At 45.1% G+C, this 21,763-nt stretch overlaps 12 non-coding genes and 1 pseudogene across 12 annotated transcripts; all 13 read right to left on the reverse strand.

The window, feature by feature from the left end:
- Positions 1 to 12: 12 nt before the first annotated feature.
- Positions 13 to 103, reverse strand: LOC141192605 (U2 spliceosomal RNA; annotated as a pseudogene).
- Positions 104 to 1,218: 1,115 nt separating this feature from the next.
- On the reverse strand, positions 1,219 to 1,409 carry LOC141193083 (U2 spliceosomal RNA). Its single transcript, XR_012266380.1, has one exon. It is a non-coding gene; the product is annotated as a U2 spliceosomal RNA (small nuclear RNA).
- A 1,115-nt stretch (positions 1,410 to 2,524) lies between these two features.
- Positions 2,525 to 2,715, reverse strand: LOC141193117 (U2 spliceosomal RNA). Its single transcript, XR_012266414.1, has one exon. It is a non-coding gene; the product is annotated as a U2 spliceosomal RNA (small nuclear RNA).
- Positions 2,716 to 3,830: 1,115 nt separating this feature from the next.
- On the reverse strand, positions 3,831 to 4,021 carry LOC141193128 (U2 spliceosomal RNA). Its single transcript, XR_012266424.1, has one exon. It is a non-coding gene; the product is annotated as a U2 spliceosomal RNA (small nuclear RNA).
- A 1,115-nt stretch (positions 4,022 to 5,136) lies between these two features.
- On the reverse strand, positions 5,137 to 5,327 carry LOC141193139 (U2 spliceosomal RNA). The gene has a single exon (XR_012266434.1). It is a non-coding gene; the product is annotated as a U2 spliceosomal RNA (small nuclear RNA).
- Positions 5,328 to 6,442: 1,115 nt separating this feature from the next.
- Positions 6,443 to 6,633, reverse strand: LOC141193150 (U2 spliceosomal RNA). The gene has a single exon (XR_012266444.1). It is a non-coding gene; the product is annotated as a U2 spliceosomal RNA (small nuclear RNA).
- A 1,115-nt stretch (positions 6,634 to 7,748) lies between these two features.
- Positions 7,749 to 7,939, reverse strand: LOC141192517 (U2 spliceosomal RNA). Its single transcript, XR_012265899.1, has one exon. It is a non-coding gene; the product is annotated as a U2 spliceosomal RNA (small nuclear RNA).
- Positions 7,940 to 9,054: 1,115 nt separating this feature from the next.
- On the reverse strand, positions 9,055 to 9,245 carry LOC141192529 (U2 spliceosomal RNA). Its single transcript, XR_012265908.1, has one exon. It is a non-coding gene; the product is annotated as a U2 spliceosomal RNA (small nuclear RNA).
- Positions 9,246 to 10,357: 1,112 nt separating this feature from the next.
- LOC141192540 (U2 spliceosomal RNA) lies at positions 10,358 to 10,548 on the reverse strand. Its single transcript, XR_012265914.1, has one exon. It is a non-coding gene; the product is annotated as a U2 spliceosomal RNA (small nuclear RNA).
- Positions 10,549 to 11,663: 1,115 nt separating this feature from the next.
- On the reverse strand, positions 11,664 to 11,854 carry LOC141192553 (U2 spliceosomal RNA). Its single transcript, XR_012265925.1, has one exon. It is a non-coding gene; the product is annotated as a U2 spliceosomal RNA (small nuclear RNA).
- Positions 11,855 to 12,969: 1,115 nt separating this feature from the next.
- Positions 12,970 to 13,153, reverse strand: LOC141192560 (U2 spliceosomal RNA). The gene has a single exon (XR_012265932.1). It is a non-coding gene; the product is annotated as a U2 spliceosomal RNA (small nuclear RNA).
- A 7,060-nt stretch (positions 13,154 to 20,213) lies between these two features.
- Positions 20,214 to 20,404, reverse strand: LOC141192565 (U2 spliceosomal RNA). Its single transcript, XR_012265936.1, has one exon. It is a non-coding gene; the product is annotated as a U2 spliceosomal RNA (small nuclear RNA).
- Positions 20,405 to 21,513: 1,109 nt separating this feature from the next.
- Positions 21,514 to 21,704, reverse strand: LOC141192578 (U2 spliceosomal RNA). The gene has a single exon (XR_012265944.1). It is a non-coding gene; the product is annotated as a U2 spliceosomal RNA (small nuclear RNA).
- Positions 21,705 to 21,763: the final 59 nt, after the last annotated feature.

Here is a 21,763-nt window from a genome sequence, read left to right on the forward strand (position 1 = left end):
AACCGCCTTTTCGAAAGATACTACACTTGATCTTAGCCAAAAGGCCGAGAAGCGATAAGAACAGATACTACACTTGATCTTAGCCAAAAGGCCGAGAAGCGATAACCAGAATTGGTTTCAAACTACGGAGCCACCCAAGGATCCTGAAAAGTCCATTTGTGGAGATGAGCTCCTGGACTCCCGTTAAGAAGACATGTTGTCAACCTCTAGATCCCTTACATGCCTGCACTTTTCGGCTTGCTGCTGCTGCAATCCACGCGTTTTAGATCTGCATAACTCCACCTCTTTAAACACAGCACCTTCACCCCCTGCTGTTCCCACCCGCCTCAACACCGTTGGAAGGGAGGAGAACCAATTAAGGCGGGGGGTGGGGTGGAACGAGCAGCTGTCTACCCTTAGCAGGAGGGCTCCTGATTACATACCTCTCCTGCTGCTGCTGCTGCTGGCTGTCCAGCAGCAGACTGAAGGTGGCTGCTGCTGTGCACAGGTATATAAAGGCTCAGAGCCTATTATGACACGCGCAGCCAGCGTTCCATTGCCACATTCCATCTACTGCAGGCAGGATACCTGGCTGGCTGAATGTCGCTGAGAAGCTCACAGAGACCGCCATAAGCAACAGTTTAACAGAATGCCACAGACTAATCAACCAAACTTTTTGGGTTGGGTTCTCTTTTATAGTCTGCAGGCATTAAATGAAAGAAGTCAGTGTTCCAGCAGAAGGAGACAACGTTTCAGAAAAGGCATTGTAGCAAACCAAAAAAGAAATTTTAAGCGCAGCAGAGTAACCAGCGCACATACCTGTTAGCTCAGGTGAGTTTAAAAGGCTGCTGTTGATAACAAGGGCATTTGCTAAATAGATGGTGTGTGTGCAACAATATACTGAAAGGTCAATTATATTGTGCAGCTTATCTCACCACCTGTAGTTATTTAGGTGAAAGCTCCAAAATGCTTGCCTAATATGTCTGTTTATCCAAAAGGAAGTAAAAAGGGAGAGCTAGAAAGATAGCATTGCATCACATTACATGGCAATGCAATGCACAGTTGCTGAAGTTGAACCAAAATGAGCTTGTAATCTGGCTTCTGCAACTTTGAACATGAAAAACCCAATGAGGAGAAGAAAAGCAAAGCCAAAGAGTCCATCCCAAAATCCGACAAACAAGCAAAATGAACAAAAAACATTGAATTCAATTCTTTCTGATTTTAGAAACTGCATTAAAGAAGGGGTGCACCGGTCCTGGAGATACTGCAATACCAGGTCAATGCGTGGAGTGGACAGAGCAAGCTCTTTTTCCATTTCCCTGTTCTAAAAATCCATTTAATATATGGTCCCCAGATAGGGGACGTATCAGATATTAAACTGATAAGAACAGATACTACACTTGATCTTAGCCAAAAGGCCGAGAAGCGATAACCAGAATTGGTTTCAAACTACGGAGCCACCCAAGGATCCTGAAAAGTCCATTTGTGGAGATGAGCTCCTGGACTCCCGTTAAGAAGACATGTTGTCAACCTCTAGATCCCTTACATGCCTGCACTTTTCGGCTTGCTGCTGCTGCAATCCACGCGTTTTAGATCTGCATAACTCCACCTCTTTAAACACAGCACCTTCACCCCCTGCTGTTCCCACCCGCCTCAACACCGTTGGAAGGGAGGAGAACCAATTAAGGCGGGGGGTGGGGTGGAACGAGCAGCTGTCTACCCTTAGCAGGAGGGCTCCTGATTACATACCTCTCCTGCTGCTGCTGCTGCTGGCTGTCCAGCAGCAGACTGAAGGTGGCTGCTGCTGTGCACAGGTATATAAAGGCTCAGAGCCTATTATGACACGCGCAGCCAGCGTTCCATTGCCACATTCCATCTACTGCAGGCAGGATACCTGGCTGGCTGAATGTCGCTGAGAAGCTCACAGAGACCGCCATAAGCAACAGTTTAACAGAATGCCACAGACTAATCAACCAAACTTTTTGGGTTGGGTTCTCTTTTATAGTCTGCAGGCATTAAATGAAAGAAGTCAGTGTTCCAGCAGAAGGAGACAACGTTTCAGAAAAGGCATTGTAGCAAACCAAAAAAGAAATTTTAAGCGCAGCAGAGTAACCAGCGCACATACCTGTTAGCTCAGGTGAGTTTAAAAGGCTGCTGTTGATAACAAGGGCATTTGCTAAATAGATGGTGTGTGTGCAACAATATACTGAAAGGTCAATTATATTGTGCAGCTTATCTCACCACCTGTAGTTATTTAGGTGAAAGCTCCAAAATGCTTGCCTAATATGTCTGTTTATCCAAAAGGAAGTAAAAAGGGAGAGCTAGAAAGATAGCATTGCATCACATTACATGGCAATGCAATGCACAGTTGCTGAAGTTGAACCAAAATGAGCTTGTAATCTGGCTTCTGCAACTTTGAACATGAAAAATCCAATGAGGAGAAGAAAAGCAAAGCCAAAGAGTCCATCCCAAAATCCGACAAACAAGCAAAATGAACAAAAAACATTGAATTCAATTCTTTCTGATTTTAGAAACTGCATTAAAGAAGGGGTGCACCGGTCCTGGAGATACTGCAATACCAGGTCAATGCGTGGAGTGGACAGAGCAAGCTCTTTTTCCATCTCCCTGTTCTAAAAATCCATTTAATATATGGTCCCCAGATAGGGGACGTATCAGATATTAAACTGATAAGAACAGATACTACACTTGATCTTAGCCAAAAGGCCGAGAAGCGATAACCAGAATTGGTTTCAAACTACGGAGCCACCCAAGGATCCTGAAAAGTCCATTTGTGGAGATGAGCTCCTGGACTCCCGTTAAGAAGACATGTTGTCAACCTCTAGATCCCTTACATGCCTGCACTTTTCGGCTTGCTGCTGCTGCAATCCACGCGTTTTAGATCTGCATAACTCCACCTCTTTAAACACAGCACCTTCACCCCCTGCTGTTCCCACCCGCCTCAACACCGTTGGAAGGGAGGAGAACCAATTAAGGCGGGGGGTGGGGTGGAACGAGCAGCTGTCTACCCTTAGCAGGAGGGCTCCTGATTACATACCTCTCCTGCTGCTGCTGCTGCTGGCTGTCCAGCAGCAGACTGAAGGTGGCTGCTGCTGTGCACAGGTATATAAAGGCTCAGAGCCTATTATGACACGCGCAGCCAGCGTTCCATTGCCACATTCCATCTACTGCAGGCAGGATACCTGGCTGGCTGAATGTCGCTGAGAAGCTCACAGAGACCGCCATAAGCAACAGTTTAACAGAATGCCACAGACTAATCAACCAAACTTTTTGGGTTGGGTTCTCTTTTATAGTCTGCAGGCATTAAATGAAAGAAGTCAGTGTTCCAGCAGAAGGAGACAACGTTTCAGAAAAGGCATTGTAGCAAACCAAAAAAGAAATTTTAAGCGCAGCAGAGTAACCAGCGCACATACCTGTTAGCTCAGGTGAGTTTAAAAGGCTGCTGTTGATAACAAGGGCATTTGCTAAATAGATGGTGTGTGTGCAACAATATACTGAAAGGTCAATTATATTGTGCAGCTTATCTCACCACCTGTAGTTATTTAGGTGAAAGCTCCAAAATGCTTGCCTAATATGTCTGTTTATCCAAAAGGAAGTAAAAAGGGAGAGCTAGAAAGATAGCATTGCATCACATTACATGGCAATGCAATGCACAGTTGCTGAAGTTGAACCAAAATGAGCTTGTAATCTGGCTTCTGCAACTTTGAACATGAAAAATCCAATGAGGAGAAGAAAAGCAAAGCCAAAGAGTCCATCCCAAAATCCGACAAACAAGCAAAATGAACAAAAAACATTGAATTCAATTCTTTCTGATTTTAGAAACTGCATTAAAGAAGGGGTGCACCGGTCCTGGAGATACTGCAATACCAGGTCAATGCGTGGAGTGGACAGAGCAAGCTCTTTTTCCATCTCCCTGTTCTAAAAATCCATTTAATATATGGTCCCCAGATAGGGGACGTATCAGATATTAAACTGATAAGAACAGATACTACACTTGATCTTAGCCAAAAGGCCGAGAAGCGATAACCAGAATTGGTTTCAAACTACGGAGCCACCCAAGGATCCTGAAAAGTCCATTTGTGGAGATGAGCTCCTGGACTCCCGTTAAGAAGACATGTTGTCAACCTCTAGATCCCTTACATGCCTGCACTTTTCGGCTTGCTGCTGCTGCAATCCACGCGTTTTAGATCTGCATAACTCCACCTCTTTAAACACAGCACCTTCACCCCCTGCTGTTCCCACCCGCCTCAACACCGTTGGAAGGGAGGAGAACCAATTAAGGCGGGGGGTGGGGTGGAACGAGCAGCTGTCTACCCTTAGCAGGAGGGCTCCTGATTACATACCTCTCCTGCTGCTGCTGCTGCTGGCTGTCCAGCAGCAGACTGAAGGTGGCTGCTGCTGTGCACAGGTATATAAAGGCTCAGAGCCTATTATGACACGCGCAGCCAGCGTTCCATTGCCACATTCCATCTACTGCAGGCAGGATACCTGGCTGGCTGAATGTCGCTGAGAAGCTCACAGAGACCGCCATAAGCAACAGTTTAACAGAATGCCACAGACTAATCAACCAAACTTTTTGGGTTGGGTTCTCTTTTATAGTCTGCAGGCATTAAATGAAAGAAGTCAGTGTTCCAGCAGAAGGAGACAACGTTTCAGAAAAGGCATTGTAGCAAACCAAAAAAGAAATTTTAAGCGCAGCAGAGTAACCAGCGCACATACCTGTTAGCTCAGGTGAGTTTAAAAGGCTGCTGTTGATAACAAGGGCATTTGCTAAATAGATGGTGTGTGTGCAACAATATACTGAAAGGTCAATTATATTGTGCAGCTTATCTCACCACCTGTAGTTATTTAGGTGAAAGCTCCAAAATGCTTGCATAATATGTCTGTTTATCCAAAAGGAAGTAAAAAGGGAGAGCTAGAAAGATAGCATTGCATCACATTACATGGCAATGCAATGCACAGTTGCTGAAGTTGAACCAAAATGAGCTTGTAATCTGGCTTCTGCAACTTTGAACATGAAAAATCCAATGAGGAGAAGAAAAGCAAAGCCAAAGAGTCCATCCCAAAATCCGACAAACAAGCAAAATGAACAAAAAACATTGAATTCAATTCTTTCTGATTTTAGAAACTGCATTAAAGAAGGGGTGCACCGGTCCTGGAGATACTGCAATACCAGGTCAATGCGTGGAGTGGACAGAGCAAGCTCTTTTTCCATCTCCCTGTTCTAAAAATCCATTTAATATATGGTCCCCAGATAGGGGACGTATCAGATATTAAACTGATAAGAACAGATACTACACTTGATCTTAGCCAAAAGGCCGAGAAGCGATAACCAGAATTGGTTTCAAACTACGGAGCCACCCAAGGATCCTGAAAAGTCCATTTGTGGAGATGAGCTCCTGGACTCCCGTTAAGAAGACATGTTGTCAACCTCTAGATCCCTTACATGCCTGCACTTTTCGGCTTGCTGCTGCTGCAATCCACGCGTTTTAGATCTGCATAACTCCACCTCTTTAAACACAGCACCTTCACCCCCTGCTGTTCCCACCCGCCTCAACACCGTTGGAAGGGAGGAGAACCAATTAAGGCGGGGGGTGGGGTGGAACGAGCAGCTGTCTACCCTTAGCAGGAGGGCTCCTGATTACATACCTCTCCTGCTGCTGCTGCTGCTGGCTGTCCAGCAGCAGACTGAAGGTGGCTGCTGCTGTGCACAGGTATATAAAGGCTCAGAGCCTATTATGACACGCGCAGCCAGCGTTCCATTGCCACATTCCATCTACTGCAGGCAGGATACCTGGCTGGCTGAATGTCGCTGAGAAGCTCACAGAGACCGCCATAAGCAACAGTTTAACAGAATGCCACAGACTAATCAACCAAACTTTTTGGGTTGGGTTCTCTTTTATAGTCTGCAGGCATTAAATGAAAGAAGTCAGTGTTCCAGCAGAAGGAGACAACGTTTCAGAAAAGGCATTGTAGCAAACCAAAAAAGAAATTTTAAGCGCAGCAGAGTAACCAGCGCACATACCTGTTAGCTCAGGTGAGTTTAAAAGGCTGCTGTTGATAACAAGGGCATTTGCTAAATAGATGGTGTGTGTGCAACAATATACTGAAAGGTCAATTATATTGTGCAGCTTATCTCACCACCTGTAGTTATTTAGGTGAAAGCTCCAAAATGCTTGCCTAATATGTCTGTTTATCCAAAAGGAAGTAAAAAGGGAGAGCTAGAAAGATAGCATTGCATCACATTACATGGCAATGCAATGCACAGTTGCTGAAGTTGAACCAAAATGAGCTTGTAATCTGGCTTCTGCAACTTTGAACATGAAAAATCCAATGAGGAGAAGAAAAGCAAAGCCAAAGAGTCCATCCCAAAATCCGACAAACAAGCAAAATGAACAAAAAACATTGAATTCAATTCTTTCTGATTTTAGAAACTGCATTAAAGAAGGGGTGCACCGGTCCTGGAGATACTGCAATACCAGGTCAATGCGTGGAGTGGACAGAGCAAGCTCTTTTTCCATCTCCCTGTTCTAAAAATCCATTTAATATATGGTCCCCAGATAGGGGACGTATCAGATATTAAACTGATAAGAACAGATACTACACTTGATCTTAGCCAAAAGGCCGAGAAGCGATAACCAGAATTGGTTTCAAACTACGGAGCCACCCAAGGATCCTGAAAAGTCCATTTGTGGAGATGAGCTCCTGGACTCCCGTTAAGAAGACATGTTGTCAACCTCTAGATCCCTTACATGCCTGCACTTTTCGGCTTGCTGCTGCTGCAATCCACGCGTTTTAGATCTGCATAACTCCACCTCTTTAAACACAGCACCTTCACCCCCTGCTGTTCCCACCCGCCTCAACACCGTTGGAAGGGAGGAGAACCAATTAAGGCGGGGGGTGGGGTGGAACGAGCAGCTGTCTACCCTTAGCAGGAGGGCTCCTGATTACATACCTCTCCTGCTGCTGCTGCTGCTGGCTGTCCAGCAGCAGACTGAAGGTGGCTGCTGCTGTGCACAGGTATATAAAGGCTCAGAGCCTATTATGACACGCGCAGCCAGCGTTCCATTGCCACATTCCATCTACTGCAGGCAGGATACCTGGCTGGCTGAATGTCGCTGAGAAGCTCACAGAGACCGCCATAAGCAACAGTTTAACAGAATGCCACAGACTAATCAACCAAACTTTTTGGGTTGGGTTCTCTTTTATAGTCTGCAGGCATTAAATGAAAGAAGTCAGTGTTCCAGCAGAAGGAGACAACGTTTCAGAAAAGGCATTGTAGCAAACCAAAAAAGAAATTTTAAGCGCAGCAGAGTAACCAGCGCACATACCTGTTAGCTCAGGTGAGTTTAAAAGGCTGCTGTTGATAACAAGGGCATTTGCTAAATAGATGGTGTGTGTGCAACAATATACTGAAAGGTCAATTATATTGTGCAGCTTATCTCACCACCTGTAGTTATTTAGGTGAAAGCTCCAAAATGCTTGCCTAATATGTCTGTTTATCCAAAAGGAAGTAAAAAGGGAGAGCTAGAAAGATAGCATTGCATCACATTACATGGCAATGCAATGCACAGTTGCTGAAGTTGAACCAAAATGAGCTTGTAATCTGGCTTCTGCAACTTTGAACATGAAAAATCCAATGAGGAGAAGAAAAGCAAAGCCAAAGAGTCCATCCCAAAATCCGACAAACAAGCAAAATGAACAAAAAACATTGAATTCAATTCTTTCTGATTTTAGAAACTGCATTAAAGAAGGGGTGCACCGGTCCTGGAGATACTGCAATACCAGGTCAATGCGTGGAGTGGACAGAGCAAGCTCTTTTTCCATCTCCCTGTTCTAAAAATCCATTTAATATATGGTCCCCAGATAGGGGACGTATCAGATATTAAACTGATAAGAACAGATACTACACTTGATCTTAGCCAAAAGGCCGAGAAGCGATAACCAGAATTGGTTTCAAACTACGGAGCCACCCAAGGATCCTGAAAAGTCCATTTGTGGAGATGAGCTCCTGGACTCCCGTTAAGAAGACATGTTGTCAACCTCTAGATCCCTTACATGCCTGCACTTTTCGGCTTGCTGCTGCTGCAATCCACGCGTTTTAGATCTGCATAACTCCACCTCTTTAAACACAGCACCTTCACCCCCTGCTGTTCCCACCCGCCTCAACACCGTTGGAAGGGAGGAGAACCAATTAAGGCGGGGGGTGGGGTGGAACGAGCAGCTGTCTACCCTTAGCAGGAGGGCTCCTGATTACATACCTCTCCTGCTGCTGCTGCTGCTGGCTGTCCAGCAGCAGACTGAAGGTGGCTGCTGCTGTGCACAGGTATATAAAGGCTCAGAGCCTATTATGACACGCGCAGCCAGCGTTCCATTGCCACATTCCATCTACTGCAGGCAGGATACCTGGCTGGCTGAATGTCGCTGAGAAGCTCACAGAGACCGCCATAAGCAACAGTTTAACAGAATGCCACAGACTAATCAACCAAACTTTTTGGGTTGGGTTCTCTTTTATAGTCTGCAGGCATTAAATGAAAGAAGTCAGTGTTCCAGCAGAAGGAGACAACGTTTCAGAAAAGGCATTGTAGCAAACCAAAAAAGAAATTTTAAGCGCAGCAGAGTAACCAGCGCACATACCTGTTAGCTCAGGTGAGTTTAAAAGGCTGCTGTTGATAACAAGGGCATTTGCTAAATAGATGGTGTGTGTGCAACAATATACTGAAAGGTCAATTATATTGTGCAGCTTATCTCACCACCTGTAGTTATTTAGGTGAAAGCTCCAAAATGCTTGCCTAATATGTCTGTTTATCCAAAAGGAAGTAAAAAGGGAGAGCTAGAAAGATAGCATTGCATCACATTACATGGCAATGCAATGCACAGTTGCTGAAGTTGAACCAAAATGAGCTTGTAATCTGGCTTCTGCAACTTTGAACATGAAAAATCCAATGAGGAGAAGAAAAGCAAAGCCAAAGAGTCCATCCCAAAATCCGACAAACAAGCAAAATGAACAAAAAACATTGAATTCAATTCTTTCTGATTTTAGAAACTGCATTAAAGAAGGGGTGCACCGGTCCTGGAGATACTGCAATACCAGGTCAATGCGTGGAGTGGACAGAGCAAGCTCTTTTTCCATCTCCCTGTTCTAAAAATCCATTTAATATATGGTCCCCAGATAGGGGACGTATCAGATATTAAACTGATAAGAACAGATACTACACTTGATCTTAGCCAAAAGGCCGAGAAGCGATAACCAGAATTGGTTTCAAACTACGGAGCCACCCAAGGATCCTGAAAAGTCCATTTGTGGAGATGAGCTCCTGGACTCCCGTTAAGAAGACATGTTGTCAACCTCTAGATCCCTTACATGCCTGCACTTTTCGGCTTGCTGCTGCTGCAATCCACGCGTTTTAGATCTGCATAACTCCACCTCTTTAAACACAGCACCTTCACCCCCTGCTGTTCCCACCCGCCTCAACACCGTTGGAAGGGAGGAGAACCAATTAAGGCGGGGGGTGGGGTGGAACGAGCAGCTGTCTACCCTTAGCAGGAGGGCTCCTGATTACATACCTCTCCTGCTGCTGCTGCTGGCTGTCCAGCAGCAGACTGAAGGTGGCTGCTGCTGTGCACAGGTATATAAAGGCTCAGAGCCTATTATGACACGCGCAGCCAGCGTTCCATTGCCACATTCCATCTACTGCAGGCAGGATACCTGGCTGGCTGAATGTCGCTGAGAAGCTCACAGAGACCGCCATAAGCAACAGTTTAACAGAATGCCACAGACTAATCAACCAAACTTTTTGGGTTGGGTTCTCTTTTATAGTCTGCAGGCATTAAATGAAAGAAGTCAGTGTTCCAGCAGAAGGAGACAACGTTTCAGAAAAGGCATTGTAGCAAACCAAAAAAGAAATTTTAAGCGCAGCAGAGTAACCAGCGCACATACCTGTTAGCTCAGGTGAGTTTAAAAGGCTGCTGTTGATAACAAGGGCATTTGCTAAATAGATGGTGTGTGTGCAACAATATACTGAAAGGTCAATTATATTGTGCAGCTTATCTCACCACCTGTAGTTATTTAGGTGAAAGCTCCAAAATGCTTGCCTAATATGTCTGTTTATCCAAAAGGAAGTAAAAAGGGAGAGCTAGAAAGATAGCATTGCATCACATTACATGGCAATGCAATGCACAGTTGCTGAAGTTGAACCAAAATGAGCTTGTAATCTGGCTTCTGCAACTTTGAACATGAAAAATCCAATGAGGAGAAGAAAAGCAAAGCCAAAGAGTCCATCCCAAAATCCGACAAACAAGCAAAATGAACAAAAAACATTGAATTCAATTCTTTCTGATTTTAGAAACTGCATTAAAGAAGGGGTGCACCGGTCCTGGAGATACTGCAATACCAGGTCAATGCGTGGAGTGGACAGAGCAAGCTCTTTTTCCATCTCCCTGTTCTAAAAATCCATTTAATATATGGTCCCCAGATAGGGGACGTATCAGATATTAAACTGATAAGAACAGATACTACACTTGATCTTAGCCAAAAGGCCGAGAAGCGATAACCAGAATTGGTTTCAAACTACGGAGCCACCCAAGGATCCTGAAAAGTCCATTTGTGGAGATGAGCTCCTGGACTCCCGTTAAGAAGACATGTTGTCAACCTCTAGATCCCTTACATGCCTGCACTTTTCGGCTTGCTGCTGCTGCAATCCACGCGTTTTAGATCTGCATAACTCCACCTCTTTAAACACAGCACCTTCACCCCCTGCTGTTCCCACCCGCCTCAACACCGTTGGAAGGGAGGAGAACCAATTAAGGCGGGGGGTGGGGTGGAACGAGCAGCTGTCTACCCTTAGCAGGAGGGCTCCTGATTACATACCTCTCCTGCTGCTGCTGCTGCTGGCTGTCCAGCAGCAGACTGAAGGTGGCTGCTGCTGTGCACAGGTATATAAAGGCTCAGAGCCTATTATGACACGCGCAGCCAGCGTTCCATTGCCACATTCCATCTACTGCAGGCAGGATACCTGGCTGGCTGAATGTCGCTGAGAAGCTCACAGAGACCGCCATAAGCAACAGTTTAACAGAATGCCACAGACTAATCAACCAAACTTTTTGGGTTGGGTTCTCTTTTATAGTCTGCAGGCATTAAATGAAAGAAGTCAGTGTTCCAGCAGAAGGAGACAACGTTTCAGAAAAGGCATTGTAGCAAACCAAAAAAGAAATTTTAAGCGCAGCAGAGTAACCAGCGCACATACCTGTTAGCTCAGGTGAGTTTAAAAGGCTGCTGTTGATAACAAGGGCATTTGCTAAATAGATGGTGTGTGTGCAACAATATACTGAAAGGTCAATTATATTGTGCAGCTTATCTCACCACCTGTAGTTATTTAGGTGAAAGCTCCAAAATGCTTGCCTAATATGTCTGTTTATCCAAAAGGAAGTAAAAAGGGAGAGCTAGAAAGATAGCATTGCATCACATTACATGGCAATGCAATGCACAGTTGCTGAAGTTGAACCAAAATGAGCTTGTAATCTGGCTTCTGCAACTTTGAACATGAAAAATCCAATGAGGAGAAGAAAAGCAAAGCCAAAGAGTCCATCCCAAAATCCGACAAACAAGCAAAATGAACAAAAAACATTGAATTCAATTCTTTCTGATTTTAGAAACTGCATTAAAGAAGGGGTGCACCGGTCCTGGAGATACTGCAATACCAGGTCAATGCGTGGAGTGGACAGAGCAAGCTCTTTTTCCATCTCCCTGTTCTAAAAATCCATTTAATATATGGTCCCCAGATAGGGGACGTATCAGATATTAAACTGATAAGAACAGATACTACACTTGATCTTAGCCAAAAGGCCGAGAAGCGATAACCAGAATTGGTTTCAAACTACGGAGCCACCCAAGGATCCTGAAAAGTCCATTTGTGGAGATGAGCTCCTGGACTCCCGTTAAGAAGACATGTTGTCAACCTCTAGATCCCTTACATGCCTGCACTTTTCGGCTTGCTGCTGCTGCAATCCACGCGTTTTAGATCTGCATAACTCCACCTCTTTAAACACAGCACCTTCACCCCCTGCTGTTCCCACCCGCCTCAACACCGTTGGAAGGGAGGAGAACCAATTAAGGCGGGGGGTGGGGTGGAACGAGCAGCTGTCTACCCTTAGCAGGAGGGCTCCTGATTACATACCTCTCCTGCTGCTGCTGCTGCTGGCTGTCCAGCAGCAGACTGAAGGTGGCTGCTGCTGTGCACAGGTATATAAAGGCTCAGAGCCTATTATGACACGCGCAGCCAGCGTTCCATTGCCACATTCCATCTACTGCAGGCAGGATACCTGGCTGGCTGAATGTCGCTGAGAAGCTCACAGAGACCGCTATAAGCAACAGTTTAACAGAATGCCACAGACTAATCAACCAAACTTTTTGGGTTGGGTTCTCTTTTATAGTCTGCAGGCATTAAATGAAAGAAGTCAGTGTTCCAGCAGAAGGAGACAACGTTTCAGAAAAGGCATTGTAGCAAACCAAAAAAGAAATTTTAAGCGCAGCAGAGTAACCAGCGCACATACCTGTTAGCTCAGGTGAGTTTAAAAGGCTGCTGTTGATAACAAGGGCATTTGCTAAATAGATGGTGTGTGTGCAACAATATACTGAAAGGTCAATTATATTGTGCAGCTTATCTCACCACCTGTAGTTATTTAGGTGAAAGCTCCAAAATGCTTGCCTAATATGTCTGTTTATCCAAAAGGAAGTAAAAAGGGAGAGCTAGAAAGATAGCATTGCATCACATTACATGGCAATGCAATGCACAGTTGCTGAAGTTGAACCAAAATGAGCTTGTAATCTGGCTTCTGCAACTTTGAACATGAAAAATCCAATGAGGAGAAGAAAAGCAAAGCCAAAGAGTCCATCCCAAAATCCGAGAAACAAGCAAAATGAACAAAAAACATTGAATTCAATTCTTTCTGATTTTAGAAACTGCATTAAAGAAGGGGTGCACCGGTCCTGGAGATACTGCAATACCAGGTCAATGCGTGGAGTGGACAGAGCAAGCTCTTTTTCCATCTCCCTGTTCTAAAAATCCATTTAATATATGGTCCCCAGATAGGGGACGTATCAGATATTAAACTGATAAGAACAGATTTTTTTTTTTTTTTTTTTTGAAAGCCCGAATTCGTGTACAAAACCCGAGTGCGCTTAAAAAAGTGACAAGTGCCACAAAAAAAGTGCACTAGGATGCTGGTCTTCTTGAAACCCTCTCCAAAAGGAGAAGGGTCCCCCAAACCATTCCCCGTCCCTCCGAGCCAAAAGGCCACAGCGAGGAACAGGGACAAAAAGCCACCTCCAGCCGAAGCCAGAGGCGACCCAATCTTACCCCCAGCACCTGCCCGAGTTCTCACCCGAGCAAGGCACTGGGAGCCAAAGACTGTGCTCCCCTCCCGGAAGAGGGGAGCCAACAACGCTCTCCTCCCGAAAGAGGAGAGCCAGGGGGGTTCAGGGGGGAGCGGAACCTGATGGCCACACACTCCCCCCCTAGACCTGCCAAGAGAGGAACCCGTAAGGGAACCGCATCCCGACAAAATCCTAGTAGGACGTGACACACGTGAATAAGTGGACACACAGTGACAAAGAAATTAAATAAATAGTGAAGGTTTCACAGTATAATACTGCCCGGACCTTCGACCGGGAATTGAAAAATTCCCCATCCTAAGGCCAGAAGGCCCGGAATAAGGGTGTGTGCGAAGAAAGAAAATTTGAAGTGCTTGTGCAAATGTGCCATAAACTCAAGTGGGGTTCCCAATCCCAGTGAGTTAAGGCACCCCAGGGTCACCACTCCTGGGGCACTTCACACTTCGGGCTTTCGATCTTCCCCGGCCCAATGGCGTCGATCCTGGGGGGCCATGCTTTCCACCAGATGACTATATTAGCCACCTGGCGTACTAACAAGCGCCTAAACCCCAGTGTGCATAATGTATCAATCTACTAGGGCGGCCAACATCCAAAACCGCCTTTTCGAAAGATCAGGTTTCAACATAATTTATTAAGTGCGTAAAAGATGGTTTACAATCAAAAACAACAACACAAACAGTACATTATTAAAACACAGAATTCCACCCATAAAAACCCCATATACGATTGGCATCCCTTCTCCCAATACATTTGACATCCCTCAAGTAATAAATATACATCTGGCTAAAAGCAATTTTAAGACAATCCTTCACAGAAATAGCATCACGTTTAAAAAGTAAAATATTGCGTGCCTTCCAAAGGGCGTCTTTAAAACAGTTAATCATACACCAACATATACAATACTGTTGAGGGGTCGGACATTTAAAAAGGCCATATAAAACATATTCATGGTTAAAATCTCTTAAACCGCAAGTCCATTTTAAAAGAATCCCAACTTTGTGCCAAAGTTCCTGTGCAAATGGGCAATTCCACATAAGGTGCAAGGTGGTTTCGTCATTAACACATGAGTCTCTGGGGCATTTGGCTCTGGCCACCAGGCCTCTCCTGTGTTGAAATTCTCTGGTGGGGAGGCACTGGTGGACCACCATCCATGCGATGTCCTTATGTCCATTTGCTAAGAATTTCCCGAAGACATTCTTCCAAACTTGCTTCGATCTCTCTTCTGAGAAATTTACTATGGGGGTCACATCTTCATTCCTCCTCAGAAAAGATAAAAGCTTCTTGCGGTCTTTAAAAATGTCCATATTAAAATCACCAAGGCTATAAAATCGAACAGTCTTTTCTAAGATTGCTTGGTGTTTGGGGGGGCATAGTAAAACAGGGGAATTCAACGACAACTTAAACCATCTTTTAAAAATCATCCCACAAGTATATTTTAAAAAATAACTTAGCGCACTATTACCATTAAAATGTTTGAAACAAAAGCAGAAATAATTTAAATACAAATAAATATGTAAGTCGGGGACATCCCTTCCGCCGTTCATTTTATTCTTCCTCATTATTTCTCGCCTTAATTTTTCCATTTTGGAGTTCCATAAAAACATAAAGATCATCCTAGTCATTTTTTTAATTAAAACATCAGAGGGGGGGTACACCATAGCTATATACAGTATGAGGGGTAACAACACTGATTTTATAATTAAAATTTTCCCCTCCATTGTTAGGGACCTCAAACCCCAAAATGATATTTTCTTTGACATTTTTTCTATGACATTCTCCCAGCTTTGAGTTCCCACATTCTCCTCGTTAAAAACAACTCCAAGAATTTTTACATTGTCTCGTTTTATAGTGAGCTGCGGGAGTTGGGCGGTGTCCCAGGATCCCAAAGTCAGACATTCAGATTTATTTAAATTAAGTTTAAACCCGGATGCCTGGGAAAAAAATTCAATGCGCAACACCGCCCTCCGGAGGGAAGCAGGGTCCACGCACACAACTGTCACGTCATCCATGTAGCCAAAGACTCTCACATCACTGCCACCTCCGCCTGGAACAGGAACCCCTCTAATCACTTTGTCTTTCCTTATTGCGCTCAGCAGGGGCTCCATGGCGCAGATGAACAGGATGGGCGACAAGGGGCATCCCTGCTTCACTCCGGACTCAAGGGGAACTCCATCTGTTAAAAAGCCATTAAGAGAAATTTGACTAAAACAATTTTTATATAAAATCTTAATACAATTTAAAAGCATATTAGGGATACCCATTCTTTTTAAAACTCTAAAAAGAAATCTATGAGAGACTCTATCGAAAGCTTTTTCAAAATCTAGGGCTAAAAGAGCTACATTTTGACCCCGGTCTCTGGAATACCAAATTACATCCCTTAATACGTTTAAAACCTCTGAAATACTTCTGCCTGGTACACTACAAACCTGCTCAGGCTGGATTAGTTTGGCAATGACACTCCTGAGCCGGTCTGCAACCACCTTAGCAAGTACCTTGTAATCAACATTTAGGAGAGTTATGGGTCTCCAATTCGCTAGAGTACTGCGGTCACCTTTTTTATATATCAAAGACACCACTCCTCTCCTCCACGAAAATGGCAACTGTTCACAAATAAAAACTTCTTTAAAAAGCATAAAAAGGTCCTCTTTTAAAATGTCCCAAAAAGTAAGGTAAAATTCTACAGGTAGTCCGTCACACCCAGGTGCTTTACCCTTAGAGAAACTTTTAAAAACATAAAATAATTCCTCTAAAACAATATCGCGTTCTAAAAACTCCTGGTCTGTAAAATTTAACTTAAAATCGAGATCATTAAGAGCATCAGATAAAAAGGACTCATCTATACACTTTTTACTAAAAAGATGCTTATAAAAGTTAAAAGTAGCATTCAACATTCCCTGCATAGATGTTTCACCCTCTAGATTTGTGATCACTTCTCTTTTATCCATGACTTTTTTGAAGAAGAAGCGAGAGCACTTCTCCCCCTCCTCCAAGTGCTGCACTCTAGAGTTAAAAATAATCTCTTTCCCCTTTGTGTCTATGCAGTTCTGAATTTCAGTTTTTAGGCTAGCAATATCATCTCCCACCTCCACCCCTAGCTCTTTGAATTTAAAAAGTGTTTGCAGTTTGGTGTTAAGATCACTAAAACATCTTTTTTTCTCTCTAGCTTTACGTCTCCCTGCTTTTATAAAAAACATTCTGACTTTTTTTTTCAAATTTTCCCACCAGGTTACCATAGGGGCATCAGAAGGTTTTTGTCGCCGCCAGGCTTGATAGGCTTTACCAAAGTCTTGTCGAATCAGAGGGTCCTCCAGCAGGTAAGTACTTAGACGCCAGAGGCCCCTGTTGACCCTCTGTTCATCCCGGTATTCTAGATGCACCTCCAAGCCCTTATGGTCAGAAAATATATTTGATGTTAAAACACATTTTACAGGGTTAAAATCATCTGATAGGAAAATAAAATCGATCCTGGAGGACACCCCTCTTCCGGACCACGTATAACCAGGGTCCGTCGGCAGGAGTGACCTCCACGCATCGCATAATTTAAAATCAGTTATAAAATCTTTCAATAGATGACATGACTTATCCAATTTGCGTAAAGGGTCACCCCCTGCTCGTTGTTCACTAGCACAAAGACAATTAAAATCACCCCCTACGACCAGGGGAGATGACCCAGTACAGTACAATGGCAATATCCCAAATAAATTAATTCTCTCTTGCTTATCAGGGGGAGCATAAATATTCATTACACGTAGGGTAAAACCATTAAATTTAAAATGCACTAAAACCACTCTGCCTGGTACTATTTCTGTGACAGCATTTATAGTAATATTTCTCCCACGACAGAGGAAGCCCACCCCCGCTGACTTGTTGTCATTGGAGCCAGACCAGATGGAGGGCCCCAGTCTCCAATCTGTCTTGATATCATTATAATTTAGTGCATGTTGTATCCCGCATTCCTGTAATAAACATATGTCAAAGTCAGTGGTTTCTAAATACTTGAATAGAGCAGCCCTACGAACTGGGCTCTTTAATGACCTCACATTCAGTGAGACAAGTCTTATTGTGGGCATTCATAGGTCAGGGTGGTGGATCTTCCATGAGGACACCTGACTCAAAGCCCTGTATATCAAATTGCTCCAGGACATCCGGGCTAGAAGACCCAAACGACTCGATATTCTGTGAGCCGGCGGTTGCCCCCTCGTAGGTCACGGTTCCCAGCCACATTCCAGGAGACGCTGGGGATTCGACATTCCGTCTCTTTTTCGGGGCAGACTCCACTAGGTCACTGGTGCAGTCCTCCTCTTCCTCCACCTCCTCCAGGGGGGGAGACTGGTCCATCAGGACAAGATCAGCAACACAGATTTCCTGATGTTCGCCACCTAGAAGCAAAGCCCCCTCATGTGGCTGGCTAATCGCCCTGGAAGATCCTGAGGCCATCGCTGCGTGGTCCCCTGTAGCCAACCGCACAGGGGCACCACCCTCCAGCCCAACAGGATCGGTATCGGGAACCATCGATACGGAGGATACCCTCCCAGAAGGAGGACCCCCCCGCTCCGGTCCATGCGAGGTCCGCCCATCGTTAAGGGACTTCGATGCAGGTGCCGCCCCAGAGGGGCCTCCGACTCCCTGCTCCATCCCAGCCTTCTCGCCCTTCGAACCGCCCTCCGACGCCGGCCTGCCAGTGAAGACCGGTGGGCGCATCGGCTCAGCTTCAGAAGATGCAGCTTCTGCGTAGGTCCTGGTCCTGGTCCTGTTGGGGCATCCTCGGAACATGTGCCCCGCCTCACCGCAGAGATTACATTTCCTCCCAGCGGGACAGTCCTTCATTAAATGTCCGTAACAGCTGCAATTATTGCAGCGGTCTACTTTCCTGCCCGTGCAGGACGTTTGGGTATGACCCATTTGTCCACAGTTCCTGCAACATACTGGCATTCCAGGATAAAATAAGTAGCCTCTGCTCTTACCGATTACGAAGGTTGAGGGAGGGTGTAGCATTCCTCCCACTCCACTAAGGTCCCTCTTTAGACGGGCCATATACCTTCTCTTGCCGCACCAGAAGCCTACCGCGTTCTTCACAGTACCCAGGTATCTCAGATCATCACAATAGCGGGTAAGGTAGGTCGAGATGTCTGCAGCTTCCACAAAGGGGTTCGGGAAATGCACCACGATGGGGATCTCGTCATAAGCATACAAGAGACAAAAGGTTAGTCCATCCAACTCATCTAAGTAGTTTTTCTCGTTTACCTTTTGTACGAGTTGCTGACAGCATCCCTGGCTCTTGAAGGTGATGGTGTATGTCCCCTTGTACTCGTTGTCCTGGAAGCAGAATACGTCTTCCCGCCGAAACTCCAGAACTCCAAGAAGAATCCTATGGCAGATGTAGTCCAAATTCTTCTCCATCCTCGATGCTGCTCCAACTTCAATCCTCACGGTGTTCCGCATCCGGGCATCACCCGATGAATATGTGAGCGTTGCCGGCATCCTTCACTCAGGAACGTACCGACTCTTCTCTCTGAAAGGCGCAAGCCTTCATGGGATCCCTTCCCGTTGCTCCCGGACTAATCCTTCCTCCCAATAGCAGCAGGGGGGTTAAGTCCCTCCGAAGAGGAACGATCCCCCCAGGCCGAGAGAAAGGGTACCAAGAGCACCTCACAGGCAAGACCACACAGGTAAACCTGATAGATCGTGCCAAAAGGCCGAGAAGCGATAACCAGAATTGGTTTCAAACTACGGAGCCACCCAAGGATCCTGAAAAGTCCATTTGTGGAGATGAGCTCCTGGACTCCCGTTAAGAAGACATGTTGTCAACCTCTAGATCCCTTACATGCCTGCACTTTTCGGCTTGCTGCTGCTGCAATCCACGCGTTTTAGATCTGCATAACTCCACCTCTTTAAACACAGCACCTTCACCCCCTGCTGTTCCCACCCGCCTCAACACCGTTGGAAGGGAGGAGAACCAATTAAGGCGGGGGGTGGGGTGGAACGAGCAGCTGTCTACCCTTAGCAGGAGGGCTCCTGATTACATACCTCTCCTGCTGCTGCTGCTGCTGGCTGTCCAGCAGCAGACTGAAGGTGGCTGCTGCTGTGCACAGGTATATAAAGGCTCAGAGCCTATTATGACACGCGCAGCCAGCGTTCCATTGCCACATTCCATCTACTGCAGGCAGGATACCTGGCTGGCTGAATGTCGCTGAGAAGCTCACAGAGACCGCCATAAGCAACAGTTTAACAGAATGCCACAGACTAATCAACCAAACTTTTTGGGTTGGGTTCTCTTTTATAGTCTGCAGGCATTAAATGAAAGAAGTCAGTGTTCCAGCAGAAGGAGACAACGTTTCAGAAAAGGCATTGTAGCAAACCAAAAAAGAAATTTTAAGCGCAGCAGAGTAACCAGCGCACATACCTGTTAGCTCAGGTGAGTTTAAAAGGCTGCTGTTGATAACAAGGGCATTTGCTAAATAGATGGTGTGTGTGCAACAATATACTGAAAGGTCAATTATATTGTGCAGCTTATCTCACCACCTGTAGTTATTTAGGTGAAAGCTCCAAAATGCTTGCCTAATATGTCTGTTTATCCAAAAGGAAGTAAAAAGGGAGAGCTAGAAAGATAGCATTGCATCACATTACATGGCAATGCAATGCACAGTTGCTGAAGTTGAACCAAAATGAGCTTGTAATCTGGCTTCTGCAACTTTGAACATGAAAAATCCAATGAGGAGAAGAAAAGCAAAGCCAAAGAGTCCATCCCAAAATCCGACAAACAAGCAAAATGAACAAAAAACATTGAATTCAATTCTTTCTGATTTTAGAAACTGCATTAAAGAAGGGGTGCACCGGTCCTGGAGATACTGCAATACCAGGTCAATGCGTGGAGTGGACAGAGCAAGCTCTTTTTCCATCTCCCTGTTCTAAAAATCCATTTAATATATGGTCCCCAGATAGGGGACGTATCAGATATTAAACTGATAAGAACAGATACTACACTTGATCTTAGCCAAAAGGCCGAGAAGCGATAACCAGAATTGGTTTCAAACTACGGAGCCACCCAAGGATCCTGAAAAGTCCATTTGTGGAGATGAGCTCCTGGACTCCTGTTAAGAAGACATGTTGTCAACCTCTAGATCCCTTACATGCCTGCACTTTTCGGCTTGCTGCTGCTGCAATTCACGCGTTTTAGATCTGCATAACTCCACCTCTTTAAACACAGCACCTTCACCCCCTGCTGTTCCCACCCGCCTCAACACCGTTGGAAGGGAGGAGAACCAATTAAGGCGGGGGGTGGGGTGGAACGAGCAGCTGTCTACCCTTAGCAGGAGGGCTCCTGATTACATACCTCTCCTGCTGCTGCTGGCTGTCCAGCAGCAGACTGAAGGTGGCTGCTGCTGTGCACAGGTATATAAAGGCTCAGAGCCTATTATGACACGCGCAGCCAGCGTTCCATTGCCACATTCCATCTACTGCAGGCAGGATACCTGGCTGGCTGAATGTCGCTGAGAAGCTCACAGAGACCGCCATAAGCAACAGTTTAACAGAATGCCATAGACTAATCAACCAAACTTTTTGGGTTGGGTTCTCTTTTATAGTCTGCAGGCATTAAATGAAAGAAGTCAGTGTTCCAGCAGAAGGAGACAACGTTTCAGAAAAGGCATTGTAGCAAACCAAAAAAGAAATTTTAAGCGCAGCAGAGTAACCAGCGCACATACCTGTTAGCTCAGGTGAGTTTAAAAGGCTGCTGTTGATAACAAGGGCATTTGCTAAATAGATGGTGTGTGTGCAACAATATACTGAAAGGTCAATTATATTGTGCAGCTTATCTCACCACCTGTAGTTATTTAGGTGAAAGCTCCAAAATGCTTGCCTAATATGTCTGTTTATCCAAAAGGAAGTAAAAAGGGAGAGCTAGAAAGATAGCATTGCATCACATTACATGGCAATGCAATGCACAGTTGCTGAAGTTGAACCAAAATGAGCTTGTAATCTGGCTTCTGCAACTTTGAACATGAAAAATCCAATGAGGAGAAGAAAAGCAAAGCCAAAGAGACCATCCCAAAATCCGACAAACAAGCAAAATGAACAAAAATCATTGAATTCAATTCTTTCTGATTTTAGAAACTGCATTAAAGAAGGGGTGCACCGGTCCTGGAGATACTGCAATACCAGGTCAATGCGTGGAGTGGACAGAGCAAGCTCTTTTTCCATCTCCCTGTTCTAAAAATCCATTTAATATATGGTCCCCAGATAGGGGACGTATCAGATATTAAACTGATAAGAACAGATACTACACTTGATCTTAGCCAAAAGGCCGAGAAGCGATAACCAGAATTGGTTTCAAACTACGGAGCCACCCAAGGATCCTGAAAAGTCCATTTGTGG

This window comes from Phyllobates terribilis, unplaced genomic scaffold (genome assembly GCF_046119375.1).
Source record: "Phyllobates terribilis strain yellow unplaced genomic scaffold, ASM4611937v1 Scaffold_63__1_contigs__length_7903474, whole genome shotgun sequence".
Lineage (NCBI taxonomy): Eukaryota > Metazoa > Chordata > Amphibia > Anura > Dendrobatidae > Phyllobates > Phyllobates terribilis.